At 44.2% G+C, this 19,039-nt stretch overlaps 1 long non-coding RNA gene across 1 annotated transcript in view; it reads left to right on the plus strand.

Moving 5' to 3' along the window:
- The window catches only part of LOC140903631 (uncharacterized), a 38,922-nt gene extending 20,146 nt beyond the window's left edge, over positions 1-18,776 (plus strand). Inside the window, exon 2 of the long non-coding RNA XR_012156309.1 lies at positions 18,093-18,776. This is a non-coding gene — a long non-coding RNA (uncharacterized lncRNA). The remainder of the gene's footprint in view (positions 1-18,092) is intronic.
- Positions 18,777-19,039: the final 263 nt, after the last annotated feature.

Consider the following 19,039-nt stretch of genomic DNA (forward strand, 5'->3'; position numbering starts at 1 on the left):
AAGACTTTGCATTAGCAAAAGAAACGTATGTGCTAATTTTAAGGCCTACAAGTTTGCTTTAAGGTCCTCCCCCTTGCTAAACCTTTCGGGGCACAACAGAAGACAGGGAGATGCTAAGGTAGGGTGAAATTTACCCTGTGCAGAGGGTCAACACAAAGTCTAGGAGCCACTTAAGTGCCAAAAAATGGGAAGAGAATCACTTAACCACTTTGTACCTCAGTTTCCCCATCTGTTAAATAGGGATAATGATACTGACTTCCTCTGTAAAGCATCCGAGCAAGTCTTTTTAGGTGACATGTCTGAGGAACTGTCCCAGATTACAGTGTCAAAAAAGGTGGTTTTGGAACAAATTGATAAACTAAACCAGAAGTCAGTAATCTGCTGCTGGGCTGCGAGACATTTTGTTTACATTGACCATGCACAGGCACGGCACTCCTGCAGCTCCCAGAGGCTGTGGTTCACCATTCCCGGCCAATGGGAACTGCGGAAAGCGGTGGCCAGCACATCCCTGCGGCCCGTGCCACTTCCCGTAGCTCTCATGGGCCGGGAATGGTGAACTGTGGCCACTGAGAGCTGTGGGTGGCCATGCCTGCGGACAGTCAATGTAAACAAAATGTCTCACGGCCCGCCAGCAGATTACCCTGATGGGGCATGTGCTGAAGGTTGCCTACCCCTGAAATAAACAGTAATAAGTCACCAGGACCAGACGGTATCACCCAAGAGTTCTGAAGGAAATGTGAAATTGCAGCACTATTAGCTGTGGTTTGTAACCTATCGCTTAAATCAACCTCTGTACCAGATGACTGGAAGATAGCTAATATGACGCTAATATTTAAAAAAGACTCCAGAGATGATCCTGGCAATTACAGGCCAGTACGTCTGACTTCAGTACCAGGCAAACTGGTTGAAACTATCATAAAGAACAGAATTACCAGACACATAGATGAACACAATTTGTTGGGGAAGTGTCAACATGGCTTTTGTAAAGGGAAATCATGCCTCACTAATCTACTAGAATTCTTTGAGGGGGTCAACAATCATGTGGACAAAGGTGATCAGGAAAATATGGTGTACTTGGACTTTCAGGACGCCTTTGGTTCTTAAGCAAAGTAGGTAGTCATGGGATAAGAGGGAAGGTCCTCTCATGGATCAGTAACTGGTTAAAAGACAGGAAACAAAGGGTAGGAGTAAATGGTCAGTTTTCGCAATGGATTGAGGTAAATAGCAGTGCCTGCCAGGGATCTGTACTGGGGACAAGTACTGTTCAACATTTTCATAAATGATCTGGAAAAAAGGGATAAACAGTGAAGTGGCAAAGTCTGCAGATGATACAAAATTACTCAATAGTTAAATCCAAAGCAGATTGTGAAGACTTACAAAGGGATGTAACAAAACTGGGTGACTGGGCAACAAAATGCCATAAACTTTCATATATGCAAAGTTATGCATATTGGAAACTATAATCCCAACTATACACATACAAAATGATGGGATCCAAATTAGCTGTTTCCATTCAAGAAAGAGATCTTGGAGTCATTGTGGACAGTTCTCTGCAAACATCCAGTCAATGTGCAATCCATGGTACACCTACACCTTGAATACTGCGTGCTGTTCTGGTTTCCCCATCTCCAAAAAGATATGTTAGAAATGGAAAAGGTACAGAGACGGGCAACAAAAATGATGAGGGGGATGGAATAACTTCTGTATGAGGAGAGATAAATAAGACTGGGACTGTTCAGCTTGGAAAAGAGACAGCTGAGGGGGGATATGATAGAGGTCTACAAAATCCTGAGAAAGTGAATAAGGAAATGTTATTTACCTCTTCCCATAACACAAGAACTAGGGGTAACCCAATAAAATTAATAGGCAGCAGGTTTAAAACAAACATAAGGAAGTACTTCTTCACACAACACACAGTCAACCCAGGGAACTCGTTCCCAGGAGATGCTGTGAAGGCCAAAAGTATAAGTGGGTTGAAAAAAGAATTAGTTAAGTTCCTGTGAGATAGGTCCATCAAGGGCTATTAGCCATGATGGTCAGGGAAACAACCCCATGCTCCGGGTGTCCCTATGCTTCTGACTGCCAGATGCTGGGACTGGAGAACAGGGGATGGATCACCTGATAATTTCCCCGTTCTGTTCATTCCCTTTCAAGCACCTGGCATTGGCCACTGTTGGATGACAGGACACTGGGGTAGATGGACCATTGGACTGACCCAGTATGGCTGTTCTTACACACTTTGAGCTCTACTCATGAAATGTGGTATAGATAGTTGACTGTGATTATCAGCTAAGGGCTCAATCCAGGGCCTATTATTGTCAAAACTAGCTGCAATGGGCCCAGGATCAGGTTCCAAATGAAGGACATGACTCTCAAAGATTTGGTTTATAAAACTCACTGGTTTGTAATTTTTAATTTTGGAAAATAAACTTATTTTTAAATGTTGACTGGTTACTTTGAATGGGGTGTAGCAGGGTAAAAAAATAGTCAAATAGTCATGAAATGTCAAAATTTTGTGAAATTTTTTCATCTACATATTGAGTTTTTCAAAAATTGCTGGTTGAAAAACAAAAAGATTCACGAACATTTTAAAAATATTTTTGCAGTAAGTTTTTGCTAAGAATTTGAAAACATGTTACCAGTCTGCACAGGGGGGCTTATTCCCCCAAATCTGCCTTAAAAAGTATTTGAATCCTCTGGTGGAAATTCTTCCACTTCTAAACAGCTGGTGGAGTTTCTTCAAAAATACTAACTCCATCAGTCTTCTAGCAAGTACATTTTTTAAGATAAAAAGAATAGTCATTATTTTTGTAGGGCCTGCAAGGACACAGAGTCTGTGGCTTCCACTGCCGGCTCTGCAAAAGCTCTCCCCTGCAGATTTATGCTGTTCTCCTGAACGGTGCTGGAACATGGAGAATCAGGGGTAGGGGCTGGAGCTGTGCCGTGAAGCAGCAGGTATCCAGAATGCCAGCTTTGTGGAAAGCAAAGCTCCATTCAAAGCACAGCAAAAATACATAGCTGCATAAATGCAGGTGGGACATTAATAGGAAGAGAATAAAAGCAAGAAGCTTTTGCAAGTCTAAATCCTATAGTCCTTGTTCTGAACCTGCATTCTGTATGTAATCCTTCATGTGTGAACCTTCACATGAAGTCAGAGGCCCCAGTCACCTCTGTGGCATTGTTTCCTCCACCCCTTTTGACGGAGATTTAGCTGGGGGCACTCCAGGGGAGCGGTAGGTGTTAGGTTGGGGAGAGGGGGACATGCACTGCTCCCCAACAACTCCTGTAGTATTTAGGGAAGAAAAGGAATATGGTCTGAAGTTGTACTGTTTGTCTGTGGTGTTTCTCTCGGGGAGGCATAGAGAGGGCTAACACTGTAGGAAGGGGTTCATGGGAGCAGCCATAGCCAGGGAATCCTTCGCAGTATGGCTCCATTGGAGAAGTGCAGAATAGGGTGAAGGGGCAGATTGCCTATGGAGGCATGGGGGTCTCCTGGGGGATGTGGGGTTTGTGCAAATGTGAGTAAGACTTTGAAGGTTTATCCAAACAGGGTAAAACACCAACAAAATATAAAACTGCCAAAAAAGAACAGGCCACTTGAAGCCTTTGAAGTCCAGGGAGCTAGGTCAATTTGTACCTGAAACAGAGCTGTCTCATTGAGTGACTTTTTAATGGGTAGCTCTTAGTAGGAGTCTTCGAGATGGAAAGTTAACCTGACCGCTTTCACAGAAACCAACTGTGATTTAGCTCCCAGCGCTACCAAAAGACTTTTCACAGCCTTTTTATAACATACACCTTGCTTTAGCCTTGCTAGCCAAAATGACAACAAATGAGACAACTTTCTATTAAATTACACAATTGTCATTACTGCATTACAAATTATACTTCATCTAACTTGGTTTTTTTTATTCCATGGCCCACTTCATAAGAGAAAAGGTGCTTCCACGGACTAACTCCCTTTCCAACACCCCAATTCCCCCACTGCTGGCTCTCAAGATATTGCAGAACCCCAGGCTGGGCTTTGCAAGACCCCAGATTGCCTTCCACACCACTGCACTGAGAGTTACGTGGGAGGTATGTTGGGCCTTGATCCTGCCAAGGCTTCCATACATGCTTAAAGGGGAGCATGATTCCACTGGGGATATTTGTGCGAATCGAGTGAAGTATGTGCACAAGTGTTTGCAGAACTGGGGCTTCCATTTGCTTCTTAGCAGGGATAGGAAAAACTGCCTTAAATCTTCACCTCAAACCCCAACTCAGCTAAGAGCCTTTTCCCAGCACTTTTATAGATTCTTTTAAAATATGGAAATTTCAAAATATTGCAAAGGAGGCTGTTTCCCCCTCCAGAACTTCCAGTTGAGCAAAATCCATTCAACTCTGGAATAATCTCCCAAGGGAAGTGATGGAAGCCCCACTTCTTGAGTCTTTAAAACTGACCTGGACAAAACTTTGGAGAAGATGCTGTAGGAAACAATCTGGCACTGGGAACACTAGCTCAAAAAATTGGAAATGTCAGGACTCGGAAGTTACTGAAGTTACTGTTCTTGGAAGTGTCAGCACCTAGCATGATAAGATCCTGATCAGAGCCTCTACGCACCGCTATAATAGAAGTGTTAGGAAATAAGAATTTGTCAGCTCACTTTCCAGATCAGAGGTGTTAGTATAATTAGTATTTTATTTAATTATTTGTATTGTGATAGCACGTAGGAGCCCCAGCACTGTGCAAACACAAAACAAAAAGATGGTTCCTGGCCCAATAAGTAATCTTATTCACACCGAACATCCGACCACTAATACTGAATGAGATTTGCTGCTGGCCGAGAACTCAGCATTACTGAATTGTTGCATCCAGTGGGTTTACTGGGAGACTGGAAAATACTTTCTGATGTTTGCTCAACAGGACGGAGATATTTCAGCAATTAAAATAAAAAAAATTAATCCCACCAACCGTGTGAACTCAGGGTGTGCAGAACAGCCAGGGGGATTCTCATGAATGTCCCATGGGGAAACCCACCATATCTACAGACGATTTTTGTGGGAGAAACTCTGCTTCTCATTTTCTTAACAATAAAATCAGTAAAAATTAAATAAACGGTGAAAGAATCAAAAACCTTTTGGATTTTTCAGACATGATTTTGGCCATGAGAGCAATTTTTGCACACAGCTCCTCATATGGGCACAAGGAAGAAATAGAAATAGAGATGCGAAACTCGTGTATTATATTCTTAGAGGCCAGAACACGTAGGTAAGGAGTGAGGATTAAGACACTGCCTCAGGGATCTGCCAGCCCATCTCCGTATTACATTTCTTTCACAAGTGGAAGAGGCCCATAACTCACGAACTTCACAGGTGGGAGCCTCTCATCGATGACTTCTCTCACCGGCACAAGAAATCCAATCCTCCAGCGTGGGTGTGACATGTTTCTATTTATTCCAGGGGGATTCATTTCAGTTTATTTTTAATGGGAACTTCTTTCAATTCTGTGCCCCTGCTATGGTTACAATGTGCAAAGTGGATGACAGGCAGGTATCGGTTAAAGTTACAAGACTGTCTGCTCAGACCTTGGTCTTATTACACAAACAGGTGGAGGTGCATGACTTTATAATGCTATTTTCAGTCAAAAGGATGAGAGTCCCATCTGAAACAGAGCACGATCCAAAGGTCTTTGAAGCCAATGGAAGTCTTCCCAATGTCTTCACTGAACTTTGAATCAGGTCCATAATTAGTTGCAGTTATGTTGCTCGTAGTGATGAACTTTGCTTACCAAAGCAATATTGTGTTTGTGGCATTCTTTGGCCATATGGATTTCAGTCACTGTGACCTAGAGTGGTGCAGTATCCTGCTTTTATACAATGCCTTTCATCTCAAAAGATCCCAGATTGCTTTTGAAACAGGAAATGCTTCACCCGCCATTAAAATGCAGTCACATTTTTGCAGGAAGGAACAGTAAATGCACAGGATAGAAAAGTAAAGAAGAATTCTGTAGACAAGCAAAATAACAGAGGAGATTTGGGTTGGTGGAAAGCAACTAATCAAATCGTAGCTTAGCTAGGACAGCAAGTTAACATCCCACTCTTGCAACAATTCCCAGGATTTACATTGGTCAGGCCACCCCGAAGTTCATACAATCCCACAGTAATACATACACTTTGCATTTATAATACAAAGGACTCCATAGCTATTTAAACTTAATTCAATAAGACCTCCCAAAGATATTACGGGACATTGCCATATCTGTCACATCTAGGGACTTTCTTGGAGGTTTTCCATACAGTGCCCAACCAATTCTGGTTATCTATAACCATGGACAATCATCATCTAAAGGGTGATCATCTGTTTTCAGTGGGAACACACTTCCGTCTTGTAGATAATTAATGCATGCACTGGAGAACTGTACTTTGTAAAAAAAAAATTAAAATCTTTGCTAACTAGACCCATTTTTCTAAATGGAATTTGAAGAGAGGTTAGGGCCTGATGCAGAGCTAATTGAAATGCCTGGAGCAGCCCCTTAATGAAAGTTACTTTTCACCAAAACAAGCATCCACCATAAGGGACAGTCTCTGCTCTTTCATGCCTCCTACATTAAGGAATATAATATATTTGAATATAGTCAAGAATGTAGATATTGAGCCAAATTCATGTTGGGTGTAACCCCACTGTCTTCGGTAGTCATACCAGAGAGACATTTGACACATTCTGTTTAGTACATGCATACCAGCACCCCCTGTGTATTATGTATTTCAATGATACATATAATTAGAGTGTGATCAGTAGATGGAGCATGGGGCTAGGAGTCAGCAGCTGTGTGTTCTATTCCTGCCTCTGCCATGGACTTGCTCTGTGACCGTGGGCCAGTCACAGCCCCTCTTGGGCCTCTGGTTCCCCCTCACTCTTTATAACCTTGTCCATTTAGGCAGCAATCTCTTTGGGATGGGGACTGTCTCTCACTGTGCATTTGGATAGTATCCCCGATCTCAATTGGGGTTTCTAGGTGCTCACATAATGCAAATAATAAGCAACCATGCTGGAAGATTAAAATATATCCAAAAACGTCCAGGGACGACAGCAAAACCTCAGTCAAAATGTTTTCACAATATACCGTCAAAATATATTTCCATTATTGCCAAAATAGATTTTGTAAAATATACTAGGCATTATATGGTTGCAGAAATATACATACCTACAGATATATTGTTCAATAGATTGGAATTTATTTCACTGTATTGCCAATATGTCTTCCCCCTTTTCCTTTTCTGTGTTGGAGACAATGAAAACCCTGGTATTTAAATTCAGTTGCAGCTCCTAGCTGGATAGATTGATTGCTTGGGGAAAAAAAACAAAACAAAACAAAACAAACAAACAAACAAAAACCACACAGAGCATGTACGCATAAACTAGATGGTAGATTAGGTTACTGGGAAAGGAAATGTACCGGCAGTGTACCTTTTGCAAGAAGATTAACTGATGGGAGCAGCAAGTTGCTGATGAAGGCAGTTTGTGTAAGAGCAGGCCCTGACTACTGAGACTCATCAGTCATTGCTGTCAGGATTTTCTTGGCTTCCTTCAGAGCATATCGCTGGGTCCCCAGACACATGAAAGGCTCTTAGAAGTGAATGGACCCAACGTGCACGCCTGAGCGCGTGTGGAGCTTGCTCAGTGGGTGATTGAAGTTGGCAACTCTATTTATTGCATTTGTCTCTTTTTCAAGTTGCTAAGATTTTTAACTCTGGGTGAAATGCATGCCTGTGCAGAGGGCTGGCATGGCTCGAGTCCAGCAAAACAGGGCCTAAAAGTGTGACTAACGCTGTGCAGATGCAGTGGCAGAGTCCACCCCCTGTTAGCATTTGGGGCTAAGGGCCATGATGCTGTCAATACATACATGATTCCAGATGAACACTGTCTCAGAATCATCTCATTGTTTGCTTGTGCCGCCCTCTGTCTGTCTGTCTCCCCCTGTTGTCTTTGATCTTATTCTTAGATTTGATACTCTTTGGGGCATCTTTTCATTCTGTGTCTGTACAGTGCCCAGCATGATGAGGACCTGGGCCATTATGGGGCCTCCTAGGTGCTACGCGATACAAGTTGAAGCATGCATGTACTCCCGTCGGCTCCGGCAGGACTACTTGTATTTAAAATTAAGCACATGCAAAAGCATTTGCAGGACTGGGATCAGCTAACCTTCAAGGGGGAGCCATGTTGCAGAGGATAACAGACAGCAGCCAAAGGTTTGCTCAGCTAGTAGCAGCTCAAGGGAAGGGAAGGGATATTAAAGCCCATTAAACATGCCAGAGTTCCATATTAAACTAGGAAACATTGCAAACTATATACCTCATTCAGACACCATCAGCACATTTTGTTTCCATAATGCTCGTATTGTTGAGAATCATAGCAGGTAAGTCATCTCTAGCTCTTAGGCTATAATCAATCACCAATGGGTATTAGGAGGAAGCTATCCAGCCTGAGGGGTAAATTATCCCAGGAGTGCCTACTGCAGGGTTTCTTGCACCTTCCTCTGAAGCAACTGGGATAGAGAAACTGGGCAGAATGGACCACTGGTCTGATGCAGTGTAGCAATCTCTATGTAGGATGGATTAGATGTTTAGGGTTTTTTTGCTTGTTTTATAAATTGGAGATAGGCCTGAAACAGACCCCCAGATACAAACTTTGCACCTGGATTCAGACTTTGTGATCTACATTCCTATCGTTCTTCTTAAATTCCTTGGAATTATTGTACAGCTGGGAATTTTTGATAGGAGATTTTAACATTTTTTCACTTGCTTCCCTCTATGATCTTAAAGCTCTCCTGCCCTCTGTGCCCAGCTCCCGTTCTGGCTAGTCTAGCTGGAGACCAGATGGCACAGCAGCGGTACTGTGACAGCAGTGTGGTTCCTAGGTGCCTACCGACTTGTTACATCTCTGTACTGTAGGGGCCAGATCCTGATCTTTCCCAAACAGCAGTAACTTCCGTGGATTCACATTGGCATAAAAGCAACACGAGAGGATAATCGGGCCCCATAGCACTGTTTACATAACTAGTCATTTTGTGCATAATACAGATCTGCTGCCCCCCTGTACACCAGCTCCATTTCTAAGCAGCTACCAGGGCTCTTGATTAATAGCAGGATCCAGTTCAAAACTGCCCTCCCTGGGTGAAATCCTAGCTCCATTTAAGATAATGGAAAACTCCCATTAAGATTGTAAGCTGTTTGGGGCAGGCACCTCTGGCCATTTTTGCTCTGCCTATATATAACACCTAGTACAATGGGGTCCTGGTCTATGGCTTGAGCTCCTAGGTGCTAACACAGAACAAATAATTATTGCAATGGGGCCAGGATTTTGCCCCTTTGGTTTTAAAACCCTCCCCAGATTTCCTCCCCTCTTCCCACTCTGTACTCCTGATCATATTCCCTCTTATGCTTCCCCCTCAGTCTGATCTCACATAGTCTCACCACTGTTACTGCCAGGCTTTATCCTCCTCAGACCCTGCTATCTATCACAGCGTCCTTGCACTGCACCTGTCTGCCCCATCAGCTCTCCACCTTGTCTCCTCTCACCTAAGCTCCCCTCCCAGTCTACCTCTGTTTATCTCTCTAGGTGTATTATTTGACTCTGCAGAGTGGTTGGGGATATAGTTTTGTATGAGAGACACTATAAAATAATGTTGCCCACTATTTTTAACATGCATTATTTCTACAGCTGAAATTGCTCTTCAGATGCTTTACTCTAAAAGCAATACATTGCCCTCCTAGCTCAAAGCACTTTACAAATAACACTGAAACAAGCTTCACAGCCCTTCTTGAGTGAGGCCATTTCACCGATGGAAACATGCAGGCTCTAGAAAAAAAGGGGACGCACCCAAGATTACACAGAGAGTCAATTGTGGAGCTAGGAATAGTTAATTTTTACTAACAGCTAATTTATGCATGCACCTGTCTCTACTCTTCCCTTATCCTCTCTTCTTTCTCCCCCTTCCCACCTCCACCAGATTAATTCACCTGTTGTATATTGTCTAAATCCTAGATTGTGAGCAATTGGGGGCAGGGGTTGTCTTTGTGATGTTTGTCTGTACATTGTGGCCATAATTGGTGCTACAATAATAATAATAATTAGTAATAGAGCCCAGGAGTCCTGATTTCCAGACCCATGCTCCATTAGACAACATTCCCTATAAAGCCATCAGTAGCTATCTGCCATGAACTGGTTTGGACTTATTTTGCCCTTGTTTCTTTTTTTGCAAATATATCAACTTCCTTTCCTTAAACAGGCAAGACTTCTTGTTAAACACACACCCAAGTTTTCCCATTAGTTTCCTGAGTTCATGGATAAAGCCCAGAGCTGCCAAGCTCCCACTACTTTGCCATGTCACACTAATAGTTCCCAGATCCCATCACGTAGTAAATTCATGCGGTTTCAGCGAAGCCATCTATTTAATGCAATTCGCTAAATGCCTGCGTAGCTCCACTGACAGAGATATATTAGTTTTGCAGTCTCTTGCAATCTGATCTCTCTGAATTTGCCACTGTACTAAAGATTTGATTAATGTGGTTCCATTTCGGTGCAGTAATTGGCTGCGACTGTTGTAGAAAATAATCAGGCTTTCATTCCTTACAACTGCATGGACATGCTAATGAGCGAGTGGGTTAATTAAGCCCCAGGCAGAAAGCGACAGTTACTGATGACTGTTATGACAAACCACCGACTCGGCATTTGGGAGCAGGACAGCAAATCTGCACTTTATGAAATTACAGGAAAACTGGGACATAAGGAATAAATAGTTACATCTGTCTGGTGAAAGGAAAGGAGCAAGAGAGACGCAGAGAGGGAGTGTATGTATCTCTAAAACCGGGAGCCCAAAAGTCAGGAGCCCCAAAGCATAGGGAATTAAGAAAGAAGTTTATTTTCCTTGCGTGCACGCCTCAGGTTCCCAGCAAGATTGATACACTGTCAGTGTGTGAAGTGTGGACACCTCGCAGAGGGATTTGCATTATTGCAAAGTAGCAATAATGAAAGAAAAGATGCTGCAGGAACTCTATTCCTCTGGCAGGCACAGGGCAAGATGACGGGCGGGGATAAATCACATACACAAGATGACAAATAAACCTTCTATGGAAAATTCTCAGAGCCTGGCTTGTCCAGAGCCACCTCAGTGAGCTGCCTGCCACGTAGAGGGGTTCTCTGCAAGTGCTGCCAGGGGTGGGTGGGTTCAGGGCTTTGTTTCTCTTTCCCTGAACTCTTTAGAGCATTCAGGTTTTGTTAATGGGAGGGGTCAGGCATCTTTGGCACTGTTACCTCCCTTCCCCTGTCCCCAGGAGCAGGGAGCTGACCCAAGCCGCCTTCTGCATTTATTGCTTTCCTGGGGGCAGCTGGAACTTTCTTCACTGTGCCAATTTGTAATTGTTCTTGTAAGCTACACAAAAACACCGCTCAGAGCAGAGAAGAGCCTGATCTAAAGCTCTTTGGAGTCAATAGGAGCCTTTCAGTGCAGTCGCTGCTGTTCCTATCAAGTAAGCCAGCGGGAGGCTTGTGCTGTATCACTGTTTGCTGTGGGGCTGGAGATACTGGCCTGCAGCACCATTGTCAGTTTAGTTCCGGGAAAGCCCCTTTCCCCAGCATGCTGTTCTCTCCGTGCATTTCAGACCTGGCCTACAGCACTTCAGAGGGTGAGGTCCTGGCCTACCTAACATCAGGGGGCCGAGTTGGGGCCTGGACCAGCTTCTGACATACTCTCATATCCTCTTGGGCTGCGAGAGGTAGTCACATGGATGAGGGTTTAAGTCCAGTGTGCATAACACAGGGAGGCAGAGGAGGCTGTCATCGTCTCTGAGGGCTGATCTATCAAGATACTAAGCACCTTTAACTCCCTTGTCTCCATGGCTACCATGTTCCCTCCCTCCCTACTTGTTGGTTAATTTGGCATATTGTGTAAATCCTGGATTGTGAGCTGTCTGGGGCAGGGATTGTCTTTGGTATTTTGTTCGTACAATGCTTAGCTCAATAAGGCCCTCACCCGCACTACCTCAATAATAAATAGACTGGAAAGTACTCCAGCCTCCAAAAGACTAGATGCCACCTTAGGATGTCTTTGCCATCACCACCCTCTATGGTGTTCTCTGCCAAAGTCAAGAGAACATATTGTGAGCTGATTTTAATTCCACCTCCAGGAGCAGAATGTTTCATCTCACCCATGTAATTATCACTCACCATGGGTGAATGGTGGGGACGCTTGTGCATGGTCATGTTGCTTGGCAAACCTTAGTAAGTCACTCTGCCTTTCAGCCTGGAGCATTTCAGGACATGTTGGGCCTGAACCTTTCAAAAGCCAAGTATCCCTTGTGCCAGATAGAGTGCTTCAAAGCTGAACCCCAGGTACACATGAGCAGTAATTTGTAGGACTAATAGCTGAGCAGTTTCTATCCCTGTTTTATAGACTGGCTGGAAAGTTCTCTTTCTTTTGCAGACCCACCTCATCGTGTGGTGACAGAATCAGCTGAGTTACCCTCCACCCTCCCTTTGATGTGAGACTGGCTGCCCGCTCCCAAAGCACCCCCAGTTGCAATAAAAAGAAAGTTCAGAGCTGATCCATGGCTGCATGTCTAGTTGGCAGCTGGTATCAAGTGGAGTGCCCCAAGGGTCGGTCCTGGGGCTGGTTTTGTTCAATATCTTCATCAATGATCTGGAGGATGGCATGGATTGCACTCTCAGCAAGTTTGCAGATGACACTAAACTGGGAGGAGAGGTAGATATGCTGGAGGGTAAGGATAGGATACAGAGGGCCCTAGACAAATTAGAGGATGGGGCCAAAAGAAATCTGATGAGGTTCAACAAGGACAAGTGCAGAGTCCTGCACTTAGGATGGAAGAATCCCATGTACTGCTACAGACTAGGGACCGAATGGCTCGGCAGCAGTTCTGCAGAAAAGGACCTAGGGATTACAGTGGACAAGAAGCTGGATATGAGTCAACAGTGTGCCCTTGTTGCCAAGAAGGTCAATGGCATTTTGGGCTGTATAAGTAGGGCATTGCCAGCAGATCGAGGGACGTGATCGTTCCCCTCTATTTGACATTGGTGAGGCCTCATCTGGAGTACTGTGTCCAGTTTTGGGCCCCACACTACAAGAAGGATGTGAAAAAATTGGAAAGCGTCCTGCGGAGGGCAACAAAAATGATTAGGGCACTGGAACACATGACTTATGAGGAGAGGCTGAGGGAACTGGGATTGTTTAGTCTGCAGAAGAAAAGAATGAGGGGGAATTTGATAGCTGCTTTCAACTACCTGAAAGGGGGTTCCAAAGAGGATGGATCTAGACTGTTCTCAGTGGTAGCTGATGGCAGAACGAGGAGTAATGGTCTCAAGTTGCAGTGGGGGAGGTTTAGGTTGGATATTAGGAAAAACTTTTTGACTAGGAGGGTGGTGAAGCACTGGAATGGGTTACCTAGGGAGATGGTGGAATCTCCTTCCTTTGAGGTTTTTAGGGTCAGGCTTGACAAAGCCCTGGCTGGGATGATTTAGTTGGGGATTGGTCCTGCTTTGAGCAGGGGGTTGGACTGGATGACCTCCTGAGGTCCCTTCCAACACTGATATTCTATGATTCTATGATGAAGAAGCTTGCTCTGGACAAGTCACAGAAAGATGCCACACAGATGTGACAAACCCAAGCAGCACACTGGTTCTTTCTTAATATTTGTATTGCACCAAAGGATCCAGTCAGGGATTAAGGCTGCGATGTGTCAGGTGGTAACCACCTCTGGGGTGGGAGAGCTGTGGACAATACAGCAAGCTGAACAACAATGTACATGTGTGTGAGAGTGAACTGTGCACAATATAAGGGAGCAGACCTCCTCCTCTTCCAAAAAGTTCCCTGTGGGATCCAGAATATAGATTTGAGGCAGACAGCTCTCAGTTCACAAGGTCTCTTTTAGGAGGCCTCTGCATGGCACGTCCCCTTTGGAAGGGTGACAAGGCTGGGAAGATTAGAACCTTCAAGCCTGATTCACTCCTCACCTATACTATTGTTAATCAGGAGTGACTCCTGAATTTAGTGGAGATGCACCACTGTAAAACCAATGCACGTAAAAACAAAGTCAGGCCCCTCAGCTTTGATTGCATTTGAGCTTTAGCTGAAAATCTCCCACCGTCATTACTCTGATGACGTGTGGAGACCCCAACTGAGCTGAAGTGTGCTAGGTGCTGTACACATGCATAGTGAGAGGCCGTCCCTGCTCTGAAGAGGTTGCAGTCTACCTAGATAAGACAGACAAATTATTGGAGAAAAGATTACAACATATAACCAGAAGATGGGAAACCGAGGCACAGAGAGATTAAATGATTTGCCCAAGGTCACTTACGTGAATCCTGGTCTTGGTTGGGTTCTGTATGTGCTACAATAATACACACAATAAATAATCACCATAATGCACACAACTCCAACTGGAGAAGATGGGGAACTGCTGTTGCTTCTCACCCCGAAGCATCAGGCCCTGAGAGCCAGCTGTGAGCTGTGAACTATGGACTGGTCCCAAGTCTATTTGTGTATCTAGCTTTCAGAGAGCTTTGAAGCTATATAGCTCTAGCTAGGTGCTGCTGAGGATGATTATTATTAAGCCAACACTTACTCTGCTTAATCATTTCACATTTTCCTGGCTAAACCAAGAGCCCAAGTGAAAAGGTCATCAGGGAGGTTTTAAATATATATGCTCAAAATTCATTCACATCCCAGGGAATCTTTCACAGGAGGAGGAAGGTTTGAGAACCAGCAAGGCTGTCCTGCTTTATGCGGCAGCAGGGACAAAGGAACATGCACAGGGATTGCCATTCTGGATCAGGCCAATGGCACATCTAGCGTTTGCAGCAGAGAAGCAGGGCGTTGTGTCTTGTGCTCATTGACCTGAATGCCTGAGATCATCCAGTAATGCAAGGAAGCAGCAAAAGTGGTTGGTGAAGAAGGGACATGGTTAGGCTTTCTTGGTGGTGGAGGCAACTCAAGTGGACACCTTCAGCCGTCACCTTTTGTAGATATTCATGGGATGAGAAATGCTGAACTGGCATCACTTCTAGCTTTGCTCCTCTTTTCCTGTCTCGTTATGTCTGCCAAGAGCAACTTGCAGCTGTATTGCTCTCAGCAAGACTCCTGCCAGCTCAGGCAGCAGGAGGCACCCAACCATCACACCTGGCCTTGCTGCCTCCCACTAACCCACTAGGGACCCCACTCCAGCTTCAGCGAGCAAACATGCTGGGCACACACAGGGAGCCTTGTGCGATACTGTGCTGATGAGTCTGCTCCAAGCTGCCACTCCCTGGCCAGCTGTGCGGGAGTTTGTATTTTTCATGCACTGTATTTTGATTCCTTAAAGTGGTAAATTGGGATGAGGGGAGAAGGGAATTATCGGGATAAAGCCAAGCAGTGTGGCAGTGTGTTCTGACAAAATCTCCCATATGCAGCTGCTGTGGCCCCAAGGAAGGATAGTTGTGTGATGGCAGCAAAGCCCTGAGCGGCAGGAGAACTCTGGTCTATTCCCAACTGTGCCACTGGCTTGCTGTGTTATGCTGGATGAGTCACTTACCATCTATTGGATGGGTTTCCAAAGGTACTTAGTGCTGGCCTAACTCTGCTCCCATTGGAGTCTGTGGGAATTCTATCACTGACTGCAATGGAAGAAGAGTTAGGCCAAGGCTGGGACCATTTGAAACGTCCAACCACTCTGCCTCCATTTCCCCATCTGGGAAATTGGAAACAATAGGCCTGATTTGTCTTTTACTTGTGCTCATGTCAGGCCGTTGACTTGGGCGGCATTAATTCTGACTTATACCAGTGCATGGGAGAGGAGATTCAAGCCCAATAAGCTTACCTCCTAGGGACACTGTGGAGTTTATTTGCCATTTGGGTCACATGTTTTATTGTGGGTCCTTTAATAAATGGTTTCTTTAGGGTTAAGAAATGATTAATAGACATTTTAATGACTGGTTAATCAATTGATATAGCGTCCAACAGGTCAGTACTTAGACAGTCCCTGTACCAGAGAGCTTCCAAACCTTTTTGTTCTGTGTTTGTACAGCACCTTGTGGAATGGGCCCTAGTCCATGACCAGGAGGTGCTGCTACAATACAAAATCTAAATAAATAATAATTATAGTTAATAATAAATAGTTGCTTGTAATAATAACCCTGGTTTACAACCATCTATAACACCTTCTACTGCTGTGCTTAGAGTCGTCTATAAACGTATATTACTAATGTCTGTAACGTACTTCTAACATCTATTAATTGTTTATAAACCAGTTCTAAATGGAACCTTAATATGATGTGTGACCAATGTAGGCCACGCACTTTGATATCGGCAAAAGGAAAACACTATGGAAGTGCTAAGTATCATTATTGTGTGGGCTTTTTTCACTCATCCAGCCCACTTTGGTACATTTTGGAAAAGCTACAATGTCTGAATTCCCCCAAAATCTCATAAAAAACTGTTCCCCAGGGAGGTGGGGCAAGATGTGTATCCTGATAAACAAAAGATCAATTCGCTACAAATCCATCTTTCAATACTAATATCTAATTTATAATTATTTACTGCCTGCTCTCAAAACCTTGCCTTCTATCCGAGGAATATTTTGCAACATAAGCACTCACACCACACAGCCAGTGATTTAGCTGCGGGGTTTTACAGTCTGAAATGGCTTTAAAATTTGTTTGGAATTACCTTGAGCACATTTTAAACACTTAAATTGTCATCTTTGTATACTGGGATATTCACGATGCACTCTAGTAGGGCTTTTTTAAAAAATCCATTAGATTGTGGAGTAACATACAGATGCCTCTTCCATTGTCTTACCAAGCATCATCCCTAAAACCAATCATCTAATACAGCCTAGAGTCCCTTGCCAGCATCACTGCTATCTAGAATGCAGATCTTGTGGAGGAAGGATGGTCCACGAGACATGGGTGATTTTCAGTCACTTCCTGGCTCTGCCACAGACTTTCAGTGTAACCTCAGGCAAGTCACTTCAGCGCAGATCCTGAAGATATTTAGGTTCCTAACTTCTATTGAAATCAATGGACGTTAAGACCCTAAATACCTATGAGAAGCTGTGCTTGTCTTCATTGCAACATTAACTTCAGTTAATTGGAGTGTTGCCCCAAACTTGAGTCCTGTCCACACAAAAAGTCCCTTAACTGGAGTGTGGTGGTGCTTTTAGTGAGGGTTGGCTGGGAGGTCAGGGAAATAGGCTAAAGCCTGAGTTAGCACAGCTCATTAGCTGCTAACACAACCCCTCTGTGTAGCTCAAGTATTAGTGTGGCCTCTCTCACTTGAGCTAGGCTAACTCGAGAGGAGTTAATTTGAATTAACTCCTCAGTGAAGACATGCCTCCACTCTCCAGCTGTAAAATAGGGATAGCCCTTCTCTAGCTCGCACGGGCACTGTGTGAATCAATTCAGTTATGTTTGTGAGGTGCTCAGATAGGATAGGAGTTGTATAAGCACCTAGATAGACCAGATTTCCAACAGGACACAATATTTGGCAGGATGGGGAGGGGGAGGAGACTTTGTCACCAGAGCTATGGCTGAGGCCTATTGTAACTAAGGTTTGGAGATATTTTGTGCACTATGGTATCTCTTGACAGCTGTTGCATTTTCCTAATAGGCTCTGATTTGTGTTTTTCTAGCATACACAGCTCTACTCAGGCCTAATTTCCCCCCACCTCACCTCAGACTAGAACACTCTTGATTAGGCTGGGTCGCTCATGCTCTCATCTGTCTGATAAGCATTCCACCTATTCCATTCCCCATCTTTATGCCACTGCACGCTCCTTGCAGCATGCCTCACAAGTCCACACTTCATATGTCTAAGGCTTCTGCTAGCTGTCAGGGTCTCCTGCACATTTTTATACCTGATGTGATCTTGCAAAGGAGCCCCTGGGGAGCTGCCGTAAAAATGTTTTATGTAGGAATAGGTTGGTTTCTGTGCAATAAAAACTGAAGCACTGAAAAGCAAGCTCCTGTGTAATTACAAAGACAGAGGAGATAGCTTCCATATGTTTGAGTGGGTGTGAGAGGCCCAGAGCCTACATCTGTTCTCTTTATTTTTTTTTTCCTGATAGAACAAAGAAGAAAGAAAAGGGAAACTCCGGTTTGAAAGAGAAACTGACCTCTTGATAAACCCTGACCAGAACCAGTCACTGGCTTTGAGGGTCAAGGTATGGCAACATCTGGCTCTAGGAAGACTGCAGGCAGCTCCAGCAGAAAAGGCGGTTGATCAATAAATTGTGCTACCAGGCATGAAATCGGAGAGATCTGAGAGCCATTCATTAACGAGCTCGTTAAGTGATTGATATGCTTAATTTTCCTGTCAAATGTGGACTTCCCTTGTAAACATGTCAATTGAGAAAAGTTCAAGCTTGTCACTCGGATTTATGGCTGGAATAACATGTAGGTGGAAAAGAGCGACATGTCCCCTGTGGCCCATGCTGCTTCCTATTAAATGTGAGGCCAACGAATCCAGGTGTTTGAAGGTCCTTTCTCCTCCCCTCCTACTCCTTTCGTCCCACAGCTGAGATAACAATAACAGACCTCCAAACCAGAAACATACCAGAACTTGGCCCCAGCAACAATTAGCCTATTAATTTGTTCATCTTGATAAAGCAAGAGGCATCTTAGCTTTGGAATGTCTTTGATGGCTTGTTTTGGGAACTAAGATTCCCCACTTATTCTTCCTTCTGTAGTCCCCTCCTCCTTCCCTCCTTAACCGAATAAAATATATATGGTTGGAAGTGTTTTAAACCAGGCACCAAGCGCTGGCCTTGTTTTTCTTCAGGATCCTGTTAGAAGTTAGATACAGGCCCTGATTTTCAGTGGGGTCTCGTCTTGCTCTCCAGTAATTATTTTCATTATGATTTTGTCACCCAATGGTCAGTATGTATTGCCTTCATCCCTAAGTGTCCAACCCACAGAGGGTAGGGGACTGTTCCAGATAAATGGTCTCTCGCTGACGCTGCAAATACTTGTTCTTTTAGCTCCCGAGGTTCCCAGTTCAATCCCCAGGCTCATT

The sequence above is a fragment of the Lepidochelys kempii genome, chromosome 26 (genome assembly GCF_965140265.1).
Source record: "Lepidochelys kempii isolate rLepKem1 chromosome 26, rLepKem1.hap2, whole genome shotgun sequence".
Lineage (NCBI taxonomy): Eukaryota > Metazoa > Chordata > Testudines > Cheloniidae > Lepidochelys > Lepidochelys kempii.